Below are 11,083 nucleotides of genomic sequence, written 5' to 3' on the forward strand. Positions count from 1 at the left end.
CTGCCACCCAGAATGGCAGATTCCACTCAGAGCCAGAGTCAGGAACCAGCCAGGGCCTCCAGCCAGGGAGGCCCCCAACTCCCTTCTCCAGTATGGACTGGTTCTCTGGCCTTAGCCGTCCCAGCACATCCCGGCTGCCTCCACCCTCTTGGCCTCTTAGGTGTCCGTTCCTCTGGGGACCAGGTACAGAGCAGGATGCAGACTTCTCCACCGCCCCTGCCCTATGTCTCCAAAATAAATCACCCACACCTTTCCTCTGGCTGCCAGCTCACTGGAGGAAAGGAGGGGTCAGTCCTCACGGCGGGCTCTCTGGCCTCTACTGAAGTGCAGTGAGTGGGCTGCTCTTGGCCGCTGCCCTACGCCCGCTTAGGGAGTGGAGGTTCTCTGGGCTCCCCTCTCCCACAGCTCCTGCCCTTCATTCTGCCCCAAGGCCTCCCTCCCTCCCTGCAGCCGCCTCACAGAGCTGGGCCTCCTGCTCCCCACGGCGCCCAATCACCATGAAGCCTGGAAGCCCGGGGCCCTGGCAGCAGAAGTTGATGATGAAATTTTTTTTAACATCTTTATTGGAGTGTAATTACTTTACAATGGTGCATTAGTTTCTGCTTTATAACAAAGTGAATCAGCTATATGTATACATATATCCCCATATCCCCTCCCTCTTGAGCCTCCCTCCCACCCTCCCTATCCCACCCCTCTAGGTGGTCACAAAGCACCGAGCTGATCTCCCTGTGCTATGCGGCTGCTTCCCACTAGCTATCTATTTTACATTTGGTAGTGTATATATGTCCATGCCACTCTCTCACTTCGTCGCAGCTTACCCTTCCCCCTCCCCGTGTCCTCAAGTCCATTCTGTACGTCTGCGTCTTTATTCCTGTCCTGCCCCTATTTCCACCAATCACATGAAACAGCAGCAGACACTTGGATCCAAAACCTTCCAGTATTTTATGTATTTGTACTTACATGTTTGTATACACACTCTTTTTATAAATAAGATCATACTTAACATATAAAAATAAATAAATAAATAAATCCATTTGAATAAACTAAAAACATATTCACATAAAAAAGAAAAATATGTGAATGACGTTGATGACATTGTGCACCACATGGCTGGGGTTTGGCCCGTCACCCAGCTCTCCTGGTGCTGTCCCTGCCCCCTTAAACCTTTGGGAGAGTTACTTAACATCTGAGCCACAGCTCCCCATCTAAACAACAGCAGAATAATAATACCTACCCGGTGAAGGGGTTGTAAAGATGGGATATTTATACTATATGTAAAACACTCAGTGCTGTGCTTGGCACATAACCGGTGCAGGAAAGACGTTGGTTATTACCATTGCTGCTACTCTGGGAGCTTGATTTTGGGGCTTAAGTTGCAGATTCCTGGGAGAGATCATCTGATGGACCCAATGTGGGTCAGGTGACTCCTGCTGGACCAATCAGCTCAGGCCGACAGCAGGGCCTAGAGCTGAAACTTGGCCACTGAGGGCCCAGAGAAAGAGGAGATGAAAGCACTGTGAGCCAGCAGCCAGCCACCCCAGCCGCTTTAGGGGACGTTTGGCATTCGTTGAGCAAATGTTTATTAATACCCACTGTTAGCACCCGTAGACCTGGACACGACGGACCCTGGGCCTGGGTTTTGTGGTTTAGAACAGTGCTTTTCAAACCTCAGTGTGCACATGAATCCCCTGGGGATCTTGTTGGAACGCCAGTTCTGCTTCAGTAGGTCTGGAGCAAGGCTGCAGCTCTAACCAGTGCCCAGGTGGTACCCATGCTGCCAGCCCAGGGGCCACATTTTGAGAGGCGAGCCCTCAGAGGTCTCTCCTGGAGCCCTCCTCTGACCACATCCCTCCCCCACAGCTGGAGGAGTCATGGGGCAATGGGAGGGGTTCACCCAAAGCCCAGACCCCATCTTTTAGACATGCTCCTGGAATTCTTATCCCAAGCAGTCCTGAGCCAGCTTCCAGGGTCTGGACAGGCCTCTTCTCCAGATCCTGCCTCCAAAGGGTGGTCAACAGGTAGCCCTTTGCAGGGAGGTGTAGCTGGAGCTTGCTGAACAGGCCACAGTGCCCTCTGGCACGTGCACAGGCCCTCGAAGTACAGGATGGAGCCTGGGTAAGAAGAGCTTACAGGATGGAGCCTGTTCTCTCTGAACCTCATATTCCATTCGACTGAGTCTAGATAAAGGTTTATTTGTCAAAATAGGAGGACGGGACACATTTAAGGTTGTTAGCTTGATTTGTGAGTTTTAAATCTGTAGCCACGTGGTAGGTGGGCCTCCACTGGTGCCCTTGCCACGGGCTCCGCAGATGGTAGCGCTGTGCCAGCCTGCTGTGTGCACAGCTGTCCAGCTCTGACAGCCCTCTCGTCAGGGCTCTGGAAGACACACGTTCGGTTACAGCCCCCTGGCCCTGCCCTTGGGCTCATTTGGTGAGGCCACTGGGCTAATGTTTGGAGGAAGGGACAGTGAGAAGGTGAGTGACCCCCAACAAGAGGGGCAGGGACTCCTGGCTCCACAGCACATTGAGGATGAGGCATCAGCCCCCCTTCAGACTCCTCGCCAGGGCTTTCTTTACACGTTTGCATTGAGGATGGATTCCTTAGGACCACGTGCCTGTAAAAGATTCACACAATAGGTATACATGCTACAGTTTTTCAAAAGATATTTCAATTTGGGGAAAAAAATAAACCTAGGATTCAAGAAACTTGAATTCTAGTTCCACTTTTGGTGTTCAACTCGGGCAAATGCTTTCTCCCGTCCCAATCTCAGTTCCCAAGTCTATAACATGGAGATTTGGATGGTGCCTCTGTAGTTCCTAGCTCTAACAATTATTCTTAGACTCAAAAATCTCAGTCTTCCCAGGACTATTGCCTTGGTGGGTGCTGAAGTGCAGAGGGGCCAGGTGAGCTCTTTTTATTTTTGCCTTTCCCAGCTGCCTCTGGGTCGGCACTAACAGCCCAGAAGCTGTTTCACAGCCTGCAAGTCATTACATGTTAGTGATTCTCAAACTGGACCGTGTATCAGAAATGCCTGGAGGGCTTGTAAAAGCAGAGTGCTGGCTCCACCCCCAGAGTCTGATTCCGCGGGGCCGGGGTGGAGCCCGAGAATTTGCGTTCCTGATGCTGCTGGTCAGGCCGTCTCACTGTTAAAGACGGTGAGCACAGACGTCCTGAGAGCGTGACAGGTGCCACCCCAGCGGGGCGGGAGGCCCGGTGGGAAGGGCGAGTGGTTAGGAGGCCCTCTTGGAGCTGGGCCCAGCCTGGAAGGAGGGCTGGGCCTATGACCACGCGCCGTGCCCTCCATGGGGGAGGGGTGGAAGGCAGGATGATGCCAAAACACAGAGCCCAGGGGTCCCAGCAAGGTAGCCGAGGGTGGGAGCAGCGTCCTGACTTCAGTTTCCTGCCCGGCACAGTTTCCTTCTCGGCTCCCCTGGTCCTATGACCCCGTGCTCCCCACCGCACATTTCTGAGTATGGATTTCAGGAAGGGGAAAGCCCTGGAAGACTAGCATGAGAAGGACGTGTAGTCAGAATAACCCCCTTCCACCTTCCTAGCTTCTGCCATCCCCAGAAACCTCCAACTCCACGTTATATTCTCTACTGTGGCCAGCCTTTGGGACATTGGGGGATGAAGAGAAGGGCCTGGCGACTTGCTGGGCAGGGCATTCTTAGCCAAAATCCCCATCCAGGCAGATTCACGGCAGACTCTGCCTGTGGCATCCAATATCCCCTTCCCCTTCTTCCTTCCTAGCACACCTCAATTTGCTTCAGAATGGCAATGTGCTCAGCTAAAAATATTCACTCTGGATGGCCAGGCAACCCAGTCCTGGCTGATGAGGTAAGTGGAAGTTACAGGGTATGGATTTCAGGAAGGCGTTTAACAGGAACCACCTGAGCTAGCGTAGCCCTGCGCGCTCTCTCTTCTCATACCCAGAAAGCAGACATGAGAGCTGGAAAATGGAGCAGCTGTCTTGCTGTGCGAGGCAACAAGCACTCGGAAGAGGACACGGCGAGCAGAGCAGAGCAAAGCAAAAAGAGGGAAACGCTGGGGTCGAGCGAGCAGCAGCAGCACCCAGGCCAGGACTGTTCTAATTTGATTTTCTAATCCGTTGTTTCGGCTGAATGTGTGGGTAAGGGATACAGCACTAACAGTGGGAAGGGCGTGAGATGGGTTTTGGGGACTTGTCCTGGCTTTGTAATAGGCTGTGTGACTCAGGGAAAGTCATGGCCCCTCTCTGGGCCCCTGTTTCTTCATCTGTGGGGATGAATTGGTCTCCAGGGTCTCTCTATGCCATTCCGTGGCTCAAAATCAAGAACCAGAGCTGGTCCCACCTGCGAGTTCCAGGGCTGGGCTTAAGGGGGGATTTCAGTGATAAGGCAGGAGGTGACCTTAGGAATAGGTGACACAGTGAGGATTGTGTCTTATCAGTGCTCAGCTGAAGCACAGAATTAGAGGTGTCAGCAATAATTCAGTCCAGTTGTCGTAAGTCTCTGAGTGTCCCCAGAGTGGTTCACATTCGTCCCTGAAACGAGCCCCGGGGTAGCTGTGCAGACCTGTGCCCTGCCCCACAGTCCGTGTAGTCAGGTGGATGGCCAGCTGGAGCTCTAGCTGCTCCTGGGAAGGACAGAGCCTGGCGCCACGGCAGGAGAGAAGCCTGAGACACTTCTGATTGGTGTCAGCCAGGTCACGAGTTGTCCTCTGTGATGTATGGATTGGCTTAGGCCTGCGTCGTATGTTAGAGCCCCAGTTCTGGGGGGGCAGAGCCATCCCCCTAGAAGTACAAGGCCTAAGATTGGGGAAGGAAGGAGGGAATCAGAGTACTGTGATTAAAGCCTGGGAAATGGATAGAGGCTGCTAAGAGCCCTATCATCTTCCACCCTGGCTCAGCCACGGCCCTGTCCTGAAATGGATTCCTAGCGGCACCGGCCGATTCTGAGAGCTCCCTGAGTACGCAAGGGTGGGGCCCTACTGTCTCAGCAAGAGCAAGAATACATCAGAAGCACTTTTTTAAAATTTTAATTTAATTTTTATTGGAGTTGATTTACAATGTGGTGTTAGTTTTAGGTGTACAGCAAAGTGATTCAGTTATGCATATACCTATGTCCGCTCTTTCAGATTCTTTTCCCATATAGGTTATTACAGACTACTGAGTAGTGTTCCCTGTGCTGTACAGTAGGTCCTTGTTTATTATTTTATATATAGTCGTGTGTATGTGTTAATCCCAAACTCCTGATTTATCCCTCCCTCCACATTTCCCCTTCTTAACCATAAGTTTGTTTTCGAAGTCTGAGTCTGATCCTGTTTTGTAAATAAGTTCACATGTATTGTTTTTTTAGATTCCACATATAAGTAATATCATATGACGTTTGTCTTTGTCTGACTTACTTCACTTAGTATGATAATCTCTAGGTCCATCCATGTTGCTGCAAATGGCATTATTTCATTCTTTTTTATGGCTGAGTAAAATTCCATTGTATATATGCACCACATCTTCTTTATCCATTCGTCTGTCGATGGACATTTAGGTTGCTTCCATGTCTTGGCTACTGTAAATAGTGCTGCAGTGAACATTGGGGTGCATGTATCTTTTCAAATTATGGTTTTCTCCAGTATATGCCCAGTAGTAGGATTTCTGGATCATATGGTAGTTCTATTTTTAGTTTTTTAAGGAACCTCTATACTGTTCTCGATAATAGCTGTACCAATTTACATTCCTACCAACAGCATAGGAGTGTTCCCTTTTCTCCACATCCTCTCCAGCATTTGTTGTTTTTTCGTTTTTGGTTTTTTAAATTAATTAATTTATTTGGCTGCGCCCGGTCTTAGTTGCGGCATGTGGGACCCTCGTTGCCGATTGCAGGACCTTCATTGCAGCATGCGGACTCTGAGTTGCGGCATGCATGTGGGATCTAGTTCCCTGACCAGGGATTGAACCCAGACCCCTTGCATTGGGAGCACAGAGTCTTAACCACTGCGCCACCATGGAAGTCCCTCCAATATTTATTGTTTGTAGACTTTTTAATGATGGCCATCTGACCAGTGTGATACCTCATTGTAGTTTTGATTTGCAATTCTCTAATAATTAGCTATGTTGAGCATCTTTTCACGTGCTTTTTTTTTTTTTTTTTTTTTTTGCTATTGAGCTACATGAGCTGTTTATATATATTTTTTGGAATTTAATCCCTTGTTGGTTGCATCATTTGCAAATATTTTCTCCCATGCTGTGAGTAGTCTTTTCACTTTGTTTATGGTTTCCTTTGCTGTGCAAAAGCTTTTAAGTTTAATTAGGTACCATTTGTTTATTTTTGTTTTTATTTTCGTTACTCTAAGAGGTGGCTCCAAAAAGATATTGCTGCGATTTATGTCAGAAAGTGTTCTGCCTGTGTTTTCCTCCAAGAGTTTTAGCATATCCGGTCTTACATTGAGGTCTTTAATCCATTTTGAGTTTATTTTTGTGTATGGTGTTAGAGAATGTTCTAGTTTCATTCTTTTACATGTAGCTATTCAGTTTTCCCAGCATCATTTATTGAAGAGACTGTCTTTTCTCCATTGTATATTCTTGCCTCCTTTGTCATAAATTAATTGACCATAGGTGTGTGGGTTTATTTCTGGACTTTCTATCCTGTTCTATTGATCTATATTTCTGTTTTTGTGCCAGTACCATACTGTTTTGATTGCTGTAGCTAGCTTTGTAGTATAGTTTGAAGTCGGGGAGCCTTATTCCTCAACCTCCATTTTTCTTTCTCATAATTACTTAGATTATTCGTGGTCTTTTGTGTTGCCATATAAATTTAAACATTTTTTGTTCTAGTTCTGTGGAAATTGCCACTGGTAATTTAATAGGGATTGCATTGAATCTCTAGGTTGCCTTGGGTAATATAGTCATTTTGACAATATTGATTCTTCCAATCCAAGAACATGGTATATCTTCCATCTGTTTCTGTCATCTTCAGTTTCTTTCACCAGCATCTTATAGTTTTCAGAGTACAAGTCTTTTGCCTCTTTAGGTAGGTTTATTCCTAGGTGTTTTATTCTTTTTGATGCAATGGTAAATAGGATTATTTCCTTAATTTCTCTTTCTGATCTTTTGTTGTTAGTGTATAGAAATGCAACAGATTTCTGTGTATTAATTTTGTATTCTGCAACTTTACTGAATTCATTGATGAGCTCTAATAGTTTTCTGGCAGCATCTTTAGGATTTTCTATGTATAGTGTCATGTCATCTGCAAACAGTGACAGTTTTACTTCTTCTTTTCCAATTTGGATTCCTTTTATTTCTTTTTCTTCTCTGATTGCCATAGCTAGGACTTCCAAGACTATGTTGAATAAAAGTGGCAAGAGTGGACAGCCTTGTCTTGTTCCTGATCTTAGAGGAAATGGTTTCAACTTTTCACTGTTGAGTTTGATGTTAGTTGTGGGTTTGTCATATATATCCTTTATTATGTTGAGGTAGGTTCCCCTAGGCCTACTTTCTGGGGAGTTTTTATCACAAATTGGTGTTGAATTTTGTCAAAAGCTTTTTCTGCATATATTGAGATGATCATATGGTTTTTATTCTTCAACTTGTTAATGTGGTGTATCACACTGATTGATTTGCAGATATTGAAAAAGCCTTGCATCCCTGGGATAAATCCCACTTGATCATGGTGTATGATCCTTTTAATGTATTGTTGGATTTGGTTTGCTAGTATTTTGTTGAGGATTTTTGCGTCTATGTTTATCAGTGATATTGGCCTGTAATTTTCTTTTCTGTGGTATCTTTGTCTGGTTTTGGTATCAGGGTGATGGTGGCCTCATAGAATGAGTTTGGGAGGGTTCCTTCCTCTGCAATTTTTTGGAAGAGTTTGAGAAGGATGGGTGTTAGCTCTTCTCTAAAGGTTTGACAGAATTCACCTGTGAAGCCATCTGGTCCTGGACTTTTGTTTGTTGGAAGTTTTAAAATCACAGTTTCAGTTTCATTACTTGTGATTGGTCTGTTTATATTTTCTATTTCTTCCTGGTTCAGTCTTGGAAAATTGTACCTTTCTGAGAATTTGTCCCTTTCTTCTAGGTTGTCCATTTTATTGGCATATAGCTGCTTGTAGTAGTCATTTATGATCCTTTATATTTCTGTGGTGTTGTGACTTCTCCTTTTTATTTCTAATTTCATTGATTTGAGCCCTCTCCCTTTTTTTTTCTTGATGAGTCTGGCTAAAGGTTTATCAATTTTGTTTATCTTCTCAAAGAACCAGATTTTAGTTTTATTGATCTTTTCTATTGTTTTCTTCATCTCTATTTCATTTATTTCTGCTCTGATCTTTACGATTTCTTTCCTTCTACTAAATTTGGGCTTTGTTCTTCTTTGTCTAGCTGCTTTAGGTGTAAGGTTAAGTTGTTGGAGATTTTTCTTGTTTCCTGAGGTTAGATTGTATTGCTGTGGACTTCCCTCTTAGAACTGCTTTTGCAACATCCCATAGATTTTGGATCATCATGTTTTTGTTTTCATTTGTCTCTAGGTATTTTTTATTTCTTGTTTGATTTCTTCAGTGATCCATTGATTGTTTAGTAACATACTGGTAGTTTTGTTTTGGCCACAGTGTGTGGCATGCGGGATCTTAATTCCCCAACCAGGGATCGAACCTGTACCCCCTGCAGTGGAAGCATGGAGTCTTAACCACCGGACCACCAGGGAAGTCCCAGTAACATGTTGTTTAGCCTCCACGTGTTTGTGTTTTTTACAGTTTTTTTTCTTGTAGTTGGTTTCTAATCTCATAACGTTAGTGGTAGGAGAAGATGCTTGATATGATTTCAGTTTTCTTAAATTTACCGAGGCTTGCTTTGTGGCCCAGCATGTGATCTATCCTAGAGAATGTTCCTTGTGCACTTGAGAAGAATGTGTATTATGCTGCTTTCGGATGGAATGTTCTATAAATATCAATTAAGTCCATCATGTCTAAGATGTCATTTAAGTCCTGTATTTCCTTATTGATTTTCTGTCTGGATAATCTGTCCATTGAAGTAAGTGGGGTGTTAAAGTCCCCCACTATTATTGTGTTACTGTCGATTTCTCCTTTTATGACTGTTAGCATTTGCCTTATATATTGAGGTGCTCCTATGTTAGGTGCATATATATTTACAATTGTTATATCTTCTTCTTGGATTAATCCCTTGATCATTATGTAGTGTCCTTCCTTGTCTCTTGTAACATTCTTTATTTTAAAGTCTATTTTGTCTGATATGAGTATTGCTACTCCAGCTTTCTTTTGATTTCCATTTGCATGGAATAACTTTTTCTGTCCCCTCACTTTCAGTCTGTATGTGTCCCTAGATCTGAAGTGGGTCACCATATCTATGGGTCTTGTTTTTGTATCCATTCAACCAGTCTATGTCTTTCAGTTAGAGCATTTAATTCATTTACATTTAAGGTAATTATTAATATGTATTAGAGCATTTAATTCATTTACATTTAAGGTAATTATCAGTATGTTTGTTCTTATTGCCATTTTGTTGTCTTGTATTTGTTTTTGTAGGTCTTTTTTCTTCCCTTCTTCTCTTGGTCTCTTCTCTTGTGATTTGATGATTATCCTTTAGTTTTAAACAGTTTTTAAAATATTTATTTATTTATTTGGCCATGTCGAGTCTCTGTTGCAGCACACGGGATCTTAGTTGTGGCATGCAGGATCTTTATTTGCCTCACTTGGGATCTTTTAGTTGCGGCATGCAAACACTTAGTTGCGGCATGTGGGATCTAGTTCCCTGACCAGGGATCAAACCTGGCCCCCCTGCGTTAGGAGCATGGAGTCTTAGCCACTGGACCACCAGGGAAGTCCCGATTTGATGACTGTCTTTAGTGTTGTGTTTGGATTGCTTTTTCCTTTTTGTCTGTGTATTGTAGATTTTTGCTTTGCGGTTACCATGAGGTTTTGATATAGCAGTCTATATATGTACAAGGTTGTTTTAAGTTGCTGGTCTCTTAATTTCAAATGCATTTCCAATACCCTACATTTGTACTCTCCTCACAATTGCTGGTTTTGATATCATAATTTTCTGTGGATGATTTCCTATCTTTACTGTATTTTGCCTTTACCAGTGAACTTTCCCATTTGTAGTTTTCTTGTTTCTAGTTGTGGGCTTTTCCATCTAGGGAAATTCCTTTAGCATTTGTTGCAAAGCTGGTTTAGTGGTGCTGAATTCTCTTAGCTTTTGCTTGCCTGTAAAGCTTTTGATTTCTCCATTGAATCTGAACAAGAGCCTTGCTGGGTAGAGTATTCTTGGTTGTAGGTTTTTTCCCAAAAGCACTTTTGAAGGCCGTCTCCTGGGTGGAGGCACTAACTGGCAACCATGACAGCCAAGTTCATGATCAGGCTGGTGGGAGTCAGTTCACGTATGCTCAACTCCATGGCAACAACCTGAGGGCCTCGTAAATAGGATCCCAACGCCAAGACTCTGGGACTCGCCTGTCCTCTCCCCCACTCCCTTCTCACCCCCTTTAGAAGGCCCCCTCCAGACCCCAAGCCTAGCCCTTGATGGAATCATTGTACCCCAGTAAACCAACCTGTGACTTTGGGACACACTGCAGGACCACAGAGGAAACCTTGCCTTTGAAAATGGTAAAAAGAGGTTCACCCCCTGGGCAAAAAGCGATGTGTGAGTGTTGGGGGAGTGAAATCATAATGGTGAAAGTTACTCTCACTTTGGTTTTTTTAGAAATAGGCCTTGCCTGGCTGAGGTATAGCCTACAGTCTGGTAATGAAGTGACTACCCCCAAAACCCTCCAATCCCCCACCTTTCTCCCCCCAAATGCGTGAGGACTGTCTGTCACCCTACCTGTCTGTGGGCTCTCCCCTACCAACTGTGAGCCTTCCTTTCCTCAGTTCTGCGTAACCAGCCCTACCACAGACCTGCCTTGCTGGATAAAAGCACAGAGCGATAAATGAATCAGTGGGTCACCAAGCCCAGGCTTCCATCTTGGCCCACTGGCAGCCTTTGGCCCAAGATTCTTTAGGCCCCACCTGGCCCATTGGCCTCTTAGAGGGCAAAGCCAAGCACCTTGCTGAGTTGCAGGCCACCCTCAAGCCCCAGCAAACTCGACAGGACTGATTCA

The sequence above is a fragment of the Balaenoptera physalus genome, assembly GCF_965194825.1.
Source record: "Balaenoptera physalus genome assembly, chromosome: 4".
Lineage (NCBI taxonomy): Eukaryota > Metazoa > Chordata > Mammalia > Artiodactyla > Balaenopteridae > Balaenoptera > Balaenoptera physalus.